Raw genomic sequence first — 14,837 nt, 5'->3', positions numbered from 1 at the left:
CAAGCGATAGGCTGGTCCCGAATTTAACGTTTGAGACATGACACACAGATAGACAACAAGTGGCAGATAGAGCACTACCAAACACTGACATTATCCCCGGTGCTTTTTGGTCTTATGAGTCATTGATTCAATCAACCACCTAAGGTGTGGTTCAGTGAAACGAACGATAAAATAAATAGGCAAGACGAAACGACGCATGGCAGACACATTTAAAATGAAAGCAAAGTGCATACACGGGATAGCTTTTAGGCTACTCAAACCAAAATGTATGGCACTAAACAAATAGGCTTGCAACATGAAGATCTGTGCTTAATTAGTATGGTCTGTTTTGGCGAAAGCAGTTCAGATTTACTGTCCATGGAGTGGTCGAGGGCAGTGACGGACTGGACGGTCTGGCATTTGGGCAGATGCCAGAAGGGCCGCGGCCCCTCGTGGGCCGTTTGGGCCGGCCAATCATGAAGTGGCATGTTTGTCAGGTTTGCGCGGCCCATTTATCTTAGGGACTGTACGATATTTAGCGGGGGGGGGAGGGCCGGTCGCCAGACGATCGGGTTAAAAATGTTCTGCCTGGCCCTCCCCCCTGGTCATTTTTTTTTTTCCAGGTGCCTCCCCCCGGCTCAAAAAATTTATCCTAGGCCCTCCCCCCTACGTGAATCAAATAAAACTGGTCGAAAAATGACGTTTACAAGGTTAAAACGGCCAGCAAATGTCATAAGCACACACACACGGGGCTACAAACCAGTGTTGCGCAGGTTTGGTCACAAGCGGCCCGCGGTCGCCCGATATTTTAATCAACCCGACCGCAACTCGGACCGCGAATATTAATTAGGACAAAATTATACCCGACCCGCGATCCGAGCCACTTATTTACAAAATGTGTGCTTTTGGTTATAGCCTGCATGCAGTAGTCCATTTCTGTAAAACAAACTAATTTATTTGCGAAACTTTATGCAGTAGAACTACACGCAGGCATGCAGGACATAATGTTTGCGCAGGAGAGAGAATGAGAATAAGAGCGCAAGCACGCACGCAACCACCAAGGATTAGAACACTAGGATAAGATTTGGCCATGGACATACTTCTTTCGAAAATAGAAATGGGGAGGCAAGGTAGGCTAGGCAAGAGAGATACATGCTGGTCAAAACGTTAGCGTAAGAACTGGTTTAAAATGCTGAATGAAGCACAGAGCTTTACTAAAGCACATCCACTGTTTAAAGTCACAAACACAACGAACTAAGGTAACTTTTATGCATGCGCGAACCTATAGGCTACATACCGGTAGATATGGCTGTGTAGTCTGTGCCATAAGATTTATTCCTGCAGGCTGCCCGTTTCGGCTGTCATACTTTTAAATGGCTTCGCAAGAAGTAGGCCTACATAGACCATTGCAGAACGGGCAAGCGAATGGTTGTGGGTAAGGAGAAGTTACCCTTCCTGGGGCGCAAGCTAAGGTAAGCTAACTGGCTCATTTGTTTTGGTCGTGGGTAAGGAGAAGTTACCCTTCCTGGGGCGCAAGCTAAGGTAAGCTAACTGGCTCATTTGTTTTGGTGGTGGGTAAGGAGAAGTTACCCTTCCTGGGGCGCAAGCTAAGGTAAGCTAACTGGTTCATTTGTTTTGTGTTTGTGATGGACTGTGCCTAGGTTGATGGTACTTGGCTAAGGTTCTTTATGGTTTATGGTTCAGTCCACATCAACGGGACGGACCGACCTAGCCAACTTAAACCATGCCTAGGTTGGTTAAGGGTATTTGGATGCTTGTTGTGGTAATATGGGGCAGCATGGGGCGTAAGCTAACTGCTAACTGCTGGCTAATTTGTTTTGTGCTTGGGATGGGGCCTAAGATAATGGGCTAAGCTAACTGGCTAATTTGTTTTGTGTTTGTGATGGGCTGTGCCTAGGGTGATGGTACTTGGCTAAGGTTCTTTATGGTTTATGGTTCAGTCCACATCAACGGGACGGACCGACCTAGCCAACTTAGACCATGCCTGGGCTGGTTAAGAGTATTTTGAGTATTGGATATTTCAATGTGGTAATATGGTGGTAGCATGGAGGGGAGTGTCTCCAGGACGCTGGTTTCGCTGTTAAGCCTTCATGAGGTGTCGTGGGCCTAACTTAACGAAACATCGGTGAATGAGGGTGCCCACTTGATAACCCCAATGACATGCCGCATACTATATAGGCTACTGCTGTTGGATAGGCCATTTGCATTGTGCTTGTGACCATTTGTTGGCGGATTTGTGGGTAGTGTGCTTTTTAAAGTTAAACTTGAGCAGGGGCTTCTGAATGTGTTTTTACCTTGGATTTTGGCACAAGGGATTTTAACATCTAATCCTGTGTATTAATGTAATACTGTCATCTTCTTTAAGAACTTTTCCCAATATTTCCCATAGCCTATATCGCTTTTCCTGAAGGGGTGTCTTTATTATTTTAACTCGCGTCTTCAGCTTCTTTACTGTTGACTTACTGTGTTGATGCTTTACTGTATTGATGCTAGCCTTCTCGTGATATTTTAAGTAGGCCTATTTGTAGAAAATATATATTTAATTAATTTTAACTGACCCGCCCGCAAATGACCCGAATATCATTAAAATATTTGGTTTATGACCCATAACCGCGGGTGACCTGCAAGCTTATGAGGGGAGTTGTGGGATATTCAGGTAGGGTTGCAACTTTTTGGACTCGCCCACTCTGTCAAAGAGACGTGAATCATGTTTTAGCCTACAAACCTTTTAAAATATCGAAAACGGATCATTGATCAGGGGAAAAAAATATCATGGATCAGGAAAAAATAATTTTCCTCGGCCCTCCCCCCAGGCCAAAACAATTCTCCTGGGCCTTCCCCTAAGGCTTAAAAAATTCTCTTAGGCCCTCCCCCCCGGTAAATATCGTACAGTCCCTTAAAGACGGTTTTACTCCGTCTTATCGGTTTTATCTCTCGGCCCACTATCAAGCATCAATAGTGTTACATGGCTTCTAATCAGCCATTTATCTATAACTCCCTTTTCCTCCTTCATGACTGGAAACTGTTCAGTATTTATACCAGACATGAGTCTCTACACTACAGTCATGGTGACCTTCAATATTTACATCAGTCTACATTCTTTTGTAACTTTATTCAATCAAATGATTTAAAAGTGCATTGTTTGAAATTGGAATACAATAAATATGCTGCCTGTATATTGTATTTTATTATTGGTTTACAAAAGTTAGGCTACATGAAGCAAGGACTTCTGGGAATTTCAAAACCGAATGCGTCTACTACCTTCAGCGCGGGGAATTGCTGATCTAGCATGCCTTGATCCTCGGAATTTTCCCCTTATAAAAGCTAATAAACTGCCTCCAAATACACTTCGAAACATAAGAGAATGTCTGCTTAAATTTAGTGAAGGTGCTACGGTTGAAAATCTACAGTCGGAATTGACACATGTCGCCACGCACTGGGACAGCCTGAAAAAGTCTCCTCTAAACGAGTGGGCCTATACAGTCAAAGCGTCGGACTTTGATGATGCCGCGGAGATATAGGAAGATACAGAAATAAACCTGGTGAGCAAGAAATGTGCTACCTGCAAGAATTGTGCAATCTGTTGCTATTTCCTTCTCCAGCAGTTAAACCTCTTTACCTGTGCCTACAACTATATATGGTTAGCAAATGAATTCCTACTAACACTGTCACTCAAGTGGCATGCAAACAGAGTTTTTCCACTCTTAAATTCATCAAGAATCGCCTAAGGACACGATTGTCACAGGATAATTTGGAGGCCTTTATGCTGATGGCGACAGAGAAAGAGGTCCTATAATGCATGACGTTAATTAAGACACGTTTGTGAAGCGGCTGCTCTGATGGGTTTCCCGTTTATCAACAAAACGTAAGTTACGCATGTAACTATGGATCTGTGAGACCGAGGGATGACCGTCACTACGGTCTAAAAAAGGAATGATCACCTTCGTTCTGAGATCACCGAGACCATATGTCAACAAAGTCATGACCATGACCTCCGGAAGCAGAACGACTCGAGCTTGTAAATAGCGGAGATTGCTCCCGGTTCAGTCTCCTACCTTGAGCGCCTCAGGATGGTCCGAGCGACAAGGATAGTGACGGTCATCCCTCGGTCTCACAGATCCATAGTTACATGCGTAACTTACGATCTGTTTCGACCTCACTCTGACCGTCACTACGGTCTAAAAAAGGGATGACACATACCAAAAAAGTCGCGAGGAGCTCTAAGCTAACCATTAAAACCTCGCTCGGTCACGGACATGAGGGCAGCGTTGCCAACCGGAGCTGGGCGAGTGACGTCCACCCTATAAAACCTGGTAAAAGTGCAAGGCGTTGCCCATGAAGCCGCTGCACAGATATCGCTTGCTGGTACCCCCTTAAGGGCAGCCCAAGACGTAGCCATACTCCTGGTGGAGTGAGCCCTTGTACCCGAAGTGACTGGCATTCCCAGAGCCCGGTAGGCATGGGAAATAACCTCAACCAGCCAATGTGACAGCCGCTGTTTGGAAAGTGGTAGCCCCTGCTTCGCCACTCCATAACAGACAAAAAGTTGAGAGTGTTCCCTCCTCAACGACTGTGTACGGGCCAGATAAGCTCCCAAAGCCCTGACTGGGCACAGAGTGAGCAACTTGTCGCGCTCTGCCTGTGAGGCAGCAGACGACTGGAATTGGGTCAGCTCCAGAACCTGGTTGATAGACTGCTGATTTAGAACCTTAGGCAGGAAGGCTGGATTAGGCCAAAGTGACACGCCAGTGCCCCCTGCCTGCCACCTCAGGCAGTCTTCGCTGACGGAGAGGGCGCACAGCTCCCCGACGCGCCTGGCCGAACAAAGAGCCAGGAGAAAGCAAGTTTTCAGAGACAACGATCGCAGATCTGCGTCTAAAATGGGCTCATTCGGGCCTTCAGTAAGAGACATTAAAACAGTGGGCAAATCCCAGTTTGGTGCCCGCAAAGTGCGAACTGGACGCAACCGGCGGGCCCCTTTTAAAAACTGACCAATCAGTGGATGCCTACCCAAGGGCCTGTTATCCGCACCCTGGTGAAAGGCTGAAATGGCCGAGGCATAAACCTTCACAGTACTGACCGCCTTGCCTTGATCCAAATAGGACTGCAAGAAGCGCAAAACTTGAGGCACAGGGCAAACCGCTGGCTCAAGACCCAAGCTGGCACACCAATCTGAAAAGATCCTCCACCTGAGTGCATAGCAAGCTCTAGTAGAAGGAGCCCTTGCGTTGTTCAGAGTCTCCTACACAGACTCAGCTAGCTGTTCAATGACGGACTCTGCAGGGGCCAAACCCACAGGTGCAGGGCACCTGGGTTCGGATGCCAGATCTGCCCGTCTGCTTGGGACAGAAGATCCGCCCGGCAGGGTAACTGCCATGGCTGACCCTGCAGGAGCCGGAGAAGGTCGGGGAACCAAGGCCTCGCCGGCCACCGTGGAGCAACCAGCAGAACTGTGTGTCGGCCCTCCCTGATCCTCCGCAGGACCTGAGGTACAAGAGGGGATGGAGGAAAAGCGTACAACAAGCCTGTCGGCCAGTCTTGTGACAGAGCATCCAGGCCCAAACTGCCTCCCTGTCCCACGAGAGAGTACCACTCTGGGCAGTGAGTCGTTTCCGCTGACGCAAACAGGTCCACCTGTGCAGTCCCATACTGAGCCCAGACCTGGCTGACCACCTCTGGGTTCAATCTCCATTCCCCCGGGAGTGGCCCGGTCCTGGAGAGAATGTCGGCCGCCCTGTTCTCCACGCTCGGAATGTGTACTGCCCTCACTGAAGCCAGACGCGGCCATGCCCATGACAGCAACTCCTCCGCCACCTGGAGGCACCGCCGGGACCTCGTGCCGCCTTGGTGATTGACATGGTACACCGCCGAGGTGCTGTCCGACCTCACCAGAACATGTTGGCTTCGCAACCCTGGCAGGAACCTCTGCAGGGCGAGATGGATGGCCTTCAGCTCGAGGACGTTGATGTGCTCTGATGTCCAGGAGGGCGGCCACACGCCCCTCGCTGACAGCCCTTCCCAGACAGCTCCCCAGCCTGTCAGAGAAGCGTCTGTCGAGACGACTTGCCTCTTGTGAGGAAGGCCCCCCAGTGGAACCCCCTGGAGTAAGAACCTCCTGTCCCTCCAAGGACGCAGGGCTCGGATGCAAGCAGGAGACACCCGCAACTTCACATGCCTGTCGTCCTTCGGGTGGAGCTGAAAGGCATTGAACCAACACTGCAGGGGGCGTGCCTTCAGCAGGCCCAATGGCGGTACCGCAGCTGCCGCGGCCAGTAAGCCCAACAGCCTCTGGACTTTGTGGGCGGTGACCAGTCTGCCCAGCCGAAAGCCTGTCAGAGCCCCGGTCAAGCTGTCTGCCCTCCGTGGAGTGAGAGACGCCGTCATGCTGACCGAGTCGAGGAGGACACCAAGGAAGTCCGCCTGCTGGCGGGGCTGCAAGTTGCTCTTTTTCCAGTTGACCGTGAAACCCAGGGCCTGGATATGGGTCAGAACTGTGTTGGTGTCGTGCACCACCTGCACCTGAGATGGGGCACAAATTAGTCGAAGCGGAGGAAGGACCTGTGTGCTGGGCAGATAGGGACGTGGAAGTACGCGTCTTTTAGATCCAGAGACGTAAACCACTCCCCTTCCTGGATGGAACGAATCACTATTCCAACGTGGACCATTTTGAATGGCAGCACTTTGAGGTACTGGTTCAAGGGCCTGAGGTCGAGGACCGGCCGGTAACCTCCGTCTTTTTTGGGCACAATAAAATATTTGGAATAAAACCCAGTGTGCTGTGCGTGCGGCGGTACTTCTGAGATGGCCCCTTTCAGAAGCAACTCCTGGACCTCCTTGACAAGCACGGAATTTAAAAGGGGGTCTTTCACAGACGTCATCTTGACCCCTGAAAACGTAGGGGGCCGCCGTCGAAACTGTAGGCGGTAACCGTGAGTCACCGTAGCCACAACCCAAGAGTCTGGCACAATCCCTTCCCAGGAGGTCCTGGACAGCTGGGAAGGGCAATCGACGGGCAGCCCCGGATCCCTAGGCAGGACCGCCACCGCGGCCTGCACCTCTGCCTGCGCCCCGTCGAGGTCTTCGCTGTCCTCTGGGCCAGGGAGTTGGGGCTGAGCTCTGGTCTGGTGCACGAAAGCGCCGGTCCCGCGGGGCAGCATAGTTGATACTTACCTGTGGTGTTCGGGCGGGCTGCCACCGCCCATACTTACCTGATGCTGCCCTGTGGGGAACCGGAACCCGCCTGTGGCACACACGCTGACCAGTTTCTCTAGAAGCGCCAGCCTGTTCCACTCTGTCCAGCACCCCTTGGGAGTCTGGATGGAACACATGCCCAGGCACCACGGGGAGACCTAACAGGTCTGTCCTGATGGCATCAGGGAGAGAGGTTTGGGCAAGCCACACCTGTCTACGGCACAGCACCGCAGAGGCCATAGCACTCCCCACATCACGCGTCAGCTGGGAGTGGGCTGACAGTGCGGCATCGACCAGGGCCCTTGCATCATGGTCCTCCGGGCTCATAGTTCCGGGCTCGTAGCGACTTACCCCATGCCGTCCGCAGCACCTTCGTGTAATCCTCTGCCACAGGGTGGTGGGCCGATATGCGAGACGCCTTCCCAGACGCCCCCAAGGGAAGCCATGTCTGGCATAGGGGCCTGAAGACCCAGGATCTTGGAGGCACTCAACACCCGTGACATCAGGGAGCCGACAGGGACCTCCCCTGGCACCGTGGATTCATCGGTTGGCTCCACCATGTCTGAATGCAGCTCATCCAGGAGGCCGTCCCCGCTTACGTCCTCGATCGTAGAACGAGGGGCATGGAGTGACAGCACATCCACATCGCCCAGATCAACATCCGCACCATGGCTCTCAGGCCTGGATGGGGAGAGACCTCCCTGGCCAGGGGGCAGAGAAGAGGATGACGTGCCCTGGAGACCCTCCAGCCTGTCCATCCTCCTAGCCAGAACCTGGAGAGCTGAGAGGATCTGAAGCGACTCCGTGCCATCACCCTCGGTCACGGCAGCTTGAGCCGGGCGCTTAGCAGGTCCAGGAACCTCCACCTGATCATGCCCGGAAGGGGACTCATGTTGCCGTTTACGCTTGTGCGTATGCTTACGGCCATGCCTATGAGAGTGGGATGGTCGGTCGGGTGAGCGCCGCCTGTCCCGTCCACGCACGTGGCCACATGCCTGGTCAGCCCGGCGGAGCCGTTCCTCCCTAGGAAGGTCACAGGCTGCGCTGCAGGGGCTGTCGACATTCTCCAGGAGGTGGGTGACCCCAAGGCAAGCGGGACACTCTCTGTGCCCGTCATTGGGGGCCATCGTGGCCCTACAGACTCTGCAGTAGTGTGCCGCCATAGCCTACCACAGAAAAACACAATGCAATACAACACAATACAATACAATAAGGCACTTACCTTGGCCGTACAACGCACTGGGTCTGCAAGCAGCAGCCCGTAAAGAGATACAGCAGTGGTGTAATACAGTACACAGGTGGCCTGAAGCAGCGTGCGGACACGCTTAGCAGGCTCACACTGGCCCAGCTAGCTGCGGACAGCAGCGACGGGGTACACAACAGATACACAAAGAAGGCGGCCACCAGTGCGCGAACGCACGCGCCGACGTACACCAGTGGACAACTGGGAAAAAGACACACAGCAGCCCGCACCTCGTGCAAGACTGCACCTAGCAGACACAAACAGCTAAACTTACCTTTTGCAAGTAGCCTAGCACACAACAACAAAGCTAACAAGAAGCACACAGTAACATTAGCGCCTAAGCGGCCGAGCACATACGCGCTGATCAGGCCCACACAGGTTCCGGTTGCCAGAGCAGTAAACAGAAATAACAACGGTGGCCCACGCCAGTGCGCGAACGCACCCAGCAGGCTCACACCAAGCCCAACTAGCCGCGAACAGCCAGATAAGGTACACAGTAGTTAACAAAAACAACCCGGAAACCTGGCACACACAAAAGGAAAAATAACACTGAAACGGCGGCCCGCAGCAGTGCGCGAACGCAGGCAAGCAGGCTCACCCTCACGCTTGGTGCCACAACGTTATACACTTGACTTAAATAGTCGGCTGCTGTAAGCTACAATCATAATTTTTTATATACCCCTGGTCCCCCGTTGTCTCAATGATAGCATCTCATTTCAGGCTATATTTCAGAGTTTGCCGTTCATTTGCATTAACATCGTATTTTGTCATTTTTGGCGAAGACATGCATTCCTTTAGAGATATTGAACATATTGAACATTCTCTAACCATCGTGATTTCGAATTGGTGCAATTTTCAGCACAAAAACTTATTTTGTTCTTTTCATGGAGAGCACTGTTCTATGCTGCTTTCTGCCTCTTGCGCACGCATGTTTTCGTGACGGTACATAGAAATCCATGTATTCTAGGCTATTCTTTTTTCATTTTCATATTGCATTCATTTTTTTTGGAGTTGTGCATTAATATATCCATGTTCTTGGTTCAGTCTTTATGCATATTAAAGTTAGAGTTCATCACCAATGGGGCTACAAACGTGTTATGTCCGTGCATGTGAAGTTATATCTGTGTGTTTCGAGCACATGCATGCGCGTGCATGCTCGTCCCCGTGTGGGCCGCTGGTTGGTGAAAATGCCAGGGCCGTTTTTTAATCCCAGTCCGTCACTGGTCGAGGGGGGAGAAATTATCATATGAGAAATATGCACACAAATACGGTGTAAAAGACGGCATAATGAATGCATATAACGGTGTTTTATACGGCACTCTTGATTAGCTTCTGAACGCCGTCTTTGACGCTGCTTTGTGCACACAAATACGCCTTAAAAGATGGCATAAAGAGTGCATACAACGGCGTATTATACGCCTCTCTTGAATAGCTTCAGAGCGGCGTAAAAAGCGGCGAGATTTCACGCATTTTACGGCGCATTTCACGGCGTCACCTCTAATCGCGCCGCAAAAAGCGGCGTATAAACTGTAAAAATGCCGCTATTGACGCCGTTGTGTCTTAAAACGTTCAAGAACCAGGCGTAATTCTGGCACTCTTGGCTTGCCATAGACTTCGCGTGTGCATCTAAGTTTAACGCGCACACAACGGAGAGGGAGAGAGAGAGGAGTGGTGCGTGTGTGCCTGCAAGCGCATCCAAGACAGAGCATCCTGGTCTGTTTTGCTAAATCAACCAATCAGTTTTCAGTGTAGGTGGGCTTATATCTCTTTTCTCCCGAACTTAATTAATCAGTTCAGTTAGTGTATCTAGGAACAGGAGCGTCATGGCAGAGTCAGTGCCCCTCAAAAAGGAACATTTAAGACCCATTTCACATCAGACTACACAAAAGTGTGTACCCAATTGTCTCATAAGAGTAAAACATAATGATAGTATTGCACACTGCACTGTTTGTAACAGTGACTTTAGCATTGCTCACGGCGGGTTAAATGATTGCGAAAGACTTGTTGAGGTGAGTTTAACAAGTGTAATTTCATTTGCATATTACTCAGGCCTATACTAGATGGCTAGTTGCCAAGGCTACATGAAAAGGCCAAACTACCAAAATCTACATATTTTACTATCACAATTTCTATCAATAGGCCTTCCTTATTTGGTGTAGGACTAGACATTATTGAACAAACATCTGCATTTCAGTATCTAAGTACAGTAGGTTAGGTTGGGATGTCTGCTATACATTGTTAAAATGCACTTACAGTATAGTGAGTATTGGCAAAACCGGTTATCATTTTTATGTTGAGACGGTGGGGGTGTTGTCGGCAGCTGCTGAAAGTAACTAATAAAGTAACTTGTAATCTAACTTAGTTACTTTTAAAATCAAGTAATCAGTAAAGTAACTAAGTTACTTTTTAAATGAGTAATCAGTAATCAGATTACTTTTTCAAGGTAACTGTGGCAACACTGGTTCTATATCCAGAGAAAACACTTTAAAATGTGTAAAATGTTCACTGTTGCATCTTCAACATTATGTGTCAGCTTGGCTCCCGTACTGTACTTTCAACTGTTCATTAGGGTGACAGATGTATTCCGGTGTCACATGGCTAAAGCCTGCAAGGGAAAGCTAGTAATTGAGTGAACGTGAGAAAAAAAGGATTGAATGGGTGTTAAACGCATTTGTTGGAATGGTTTACAATAGCCATAATGAGGACGGACAGTGTGCTGTAGAAGACACCCAAAGTACATGCAGTCTTTGGAATGGCTAGGCTACACATTATAGCCTACTGTAAATCCAAACTGACCTGGTTTACATAGTGGATGATATGAACTCTGCAATTACCTCAAGAACTTGCATTGCTCATTCAGCTTCACACATACATGCCCATATATACTTTATTGTAGCCTAGCATTACAGTCAGACGAGTGCTTACTGTATATTAGTTTAAAGCTAGCAAAGTAACTAAAAGGCAAGCAAAACCTTTTAAACTCCAGCAACAGCACTAAAAACATGGGGGGATGCTAGCATGTTTAACTGGTCTTTTATGATCTAGTCAGAGAATGTCTAAGGGAGATAGACTCTGATCTAGTGTTGTTCAGTGTCACACTGTGAAAGTTTTGCACCAACCGCAACCACAGAACTGTGTAGTGCATAGCCTATAAGCAGCTATTGGGAATGGTATTTTTCAGTCTTTCACATTCAGGTCAGAGCAGTTATGACTATTTGGGTTTACAGTATGAAAACTGCAAAATGTAGTTTATGTTGCAAACTACAGTACTTTCTATCGACAATTTCATGGCAACAATGAATTCTATACAACACCATATCGTTCATCAATGTAATACTGTACTGTATTTCATATCAAGAGCTTTCCCCTTATGATTATACATTTCTAAATACTTTTTATTTTTTTTATATTGCACACTCTTATGCTGCATTCCTATAGTTGTGATCAAAATCCAAATGACTCAGAATTAATAAAACATTAATTCTGATTTCTATACTCCCACATCTCTATATTTTACAAAATAGTCTATATTTCCTGAAACCTCATAAGACAGAGATATACAGTACATGACTGTAATTGAAATCTCTGGGGGGTTTTGTCACTTTTTTTCCGGTGCAAAAAAAACGCTATCACCACATCAGTGCAGCACCAGTACTGGCTGACCTGGCACAGTGGACTGAGCTCCTCTTCCTGTTTATGCTGTGACACTCACCTCCTGAATGGTTGACCGCCACAGAGCTAAAGACACCATTTAGTGTCTAATCCCAATTAGCAGACATGTGAGTGTGCATACGGCTCACACTTGCTCATCCTCATCTTCGTCTTTAACATTGCCCTGTCCTTGTTTCACATTGACGCAAGTCTGCTAAGCTCTTATAGCAATCTCATTTCCTACTAAACACAAACACCTTTATGGGACTAGGCGCTCCAGATACTCAGTGTAAATCTCACTGGCATAGACTGACTGATGACCTTTCACTTTTATGGTGACTTTAGCCCTTAATTGAATGACGAGCAACACGTTTTCGCCCAACTACACTCTTAAAACAAATGTGTTGTTCGTATCTGGACACAAATATATGTTAAAAAATAACGCAAGTTGTGTTGTTTTCAACACATTCATTTTAAGAGCATATGAGAATGATGATTGGTCCAGGTGTTCTAAACATTAGACATATTAGATTATAATGTTTGGTCCATGCATTTGACACATGCTGGATATGCTAGAGACTTTACCCATCATTCAAATTAGTGCCCTTAAATTTGTCCCAAAGACATTTTGGGCATGATCAGTAATAACTGCGCCTGGATTAGTGTGTGCTTCACCTCACTGTGTGTACACTGTGTGCTGTTTGTGTTTCACTAATTCACCGATTGGGTTAAATGCAGAGACCAAATTTCCCTCACGGGATCAAAAAAGTATATATACTTATACTTAATCTGGTTAGAAATCATCAGATCTCAACAGTATGTTATCATACAAATTCTACTATTGGAGAAAGACATTTTTGACAGGGCCTCTGTGCTGTGATTATTCCAGCATATTGTTAAGCTATCTCTAGTCTCGCTCCCAATAATATAGTATTCTCTATGTATTCTCTATGTTAAACAAACTTAAAACAAGATAATATATTTACTTGGTAACAAGCGGAAAGTAAAGTTGTAGGCCCTGAACAGAAATAGTGCTACATGTAGTTTGCAAAAACAACAGCAAGGGCTTAGTCTCATGCATCACACATAAAGCACATATACTGTATTTGCCATGCAATGAGAATATTATTTGGTATATCCGTCTGACAGAGGAATTTGGCCACCATTAAAATTAGCCTTACTTTGAAACATTTTCAAGTACTATAACTTTTTTATTAAACTACTGTGTTGTTTTTAAAGAGTGAAGACTGAAACATTTGTAAGACGCTATTGGGTCCTTTTATTCGTTGTGAGACACTTCTATGAACTGTATAGAATTCTGTGAAAGCAATTTACCCCTTCCTGTGTCGTACAACAGTAAAATAGGATTGTTTTGTATCCTTTAACTGTAAGTGAGTAATTGGATGTGGAAAGGCAGTATTTGGCCCATGACTGCTTTCTTAATTACCTGCGTCAGAGAGATGAAGAAAAGTCCTGCATTTGTCAGCCCTTGTACTGCCTCCACAAAGAAGACTTTAGAACATTTTATTGCTACTTTGATTAAAAAACAGAAAAAACGTGTGTGTGTGTCCCTCAGTGTGCACATAAACTCCATTTCAGTCTAATAAACAGCCTTTACACAGCAAATACACAGACAATCTTTAAAAATACCCCTATTTGTGCCATGTGAAGACAGAATATGAATTTGACATTGATATTGTGGTTTGATTTCCACAGTAGTTCAAAGCCAGTTCTTTTTTTAAATAATAATAATAATAAAAACTAAATGGACAAATCTGAAGGAAACATCATCTGTGCAGATGCACCATGTGCAGAAAGTACAGTACTGTAACACATCACAAAGGATTTAACCTAATCCCTTTGATATGTTTTGGACAGCCACTGTTTCTGACAAGATTAGTCCAGAAATGAGTTTAGTCAATAAAGTTAATTGGAAAATGGTGTAATTGGTAAATAAAGAGCCAATTTGCCAAGCCTTTTAAGATGAACAAAACATCGTGTCCATGGAAGCCCATGAAGGAGAACAGGAGAGGAGCTTGGAAGTGGAAGTGTTCGGAGGTTATATGTTGGAGGCACAGCGATCTACACACTGGTGCACCCCAACATGTGGATACCTCAAATCTCAGGATACCTGTTACCGGAGAAGGCCAAGGATTCAGTCGCTCTTACCTGAAGATGTTAACAAAGCCATTGGAGGAGGTCATGCTTGCAATGTTGTTTTTTTACATTTAGCTTCCAGTATTTCACATTTCTCAAGTTTTCATTTATTTCAGATTTTCTGTTGTGTTTATTAAATGTATGGCTATTTAGTCTCTACTGTGAGCTGATTTTAATTGAATTCAAAGTGTACTGGTGGTCCTACTGGACCAAATGAGTCACAAGAAATTATTGATTTATTTACTTTAGAGCTGTGAGATCTTCCTTCTTTTTTATTTTTTTTTGTGTGATTTACAATTAATCTGTTTTGCTTTCTAAGACCTCATTCTTGGTTTCCTGTCTATGTCAGTAATTGTGTAATGTAAAAGAAACCAATGCTCTTGATTTTACAATATCATCTCATCCAGAGATGACTGTGATGCATGGAACAACCCTGTCTGTCCATTGGAACTGGGGCTGCATTTCAACAGTAAACTGTTGTAAACTGAGTAAACTGAAAGCAATGGAAAAGAGCAAATAGAGAAGGGAGGGTTTACAGGTGTGAAGTCACAGGGCTTACGACACCTCGTCCTGATGGGGATTACTTGTTGCGCAC

The sequence above is a fragment of the Alosa pseudoharengus genome, unplaced genomic scaffold (assembly GCF_046254945.1).
Source record: "Alosa pseudoharengus isolate Yale_2024_CS ecotype anadromous, Long Island Sound unplaced genomic scaffold, YU_APseudo_1.1 YU_APseudo_1.1_scf_5, whole genome shotgun sequence".
NCBI lineage: Eukaryota > Metazoa > Chordata > Actinopteri > Clupeiformes > Clupeidae > Alosa > Alosa pseudoharengus.
This window is presented reverse-complemented; position numbering follows the sequence as displayed.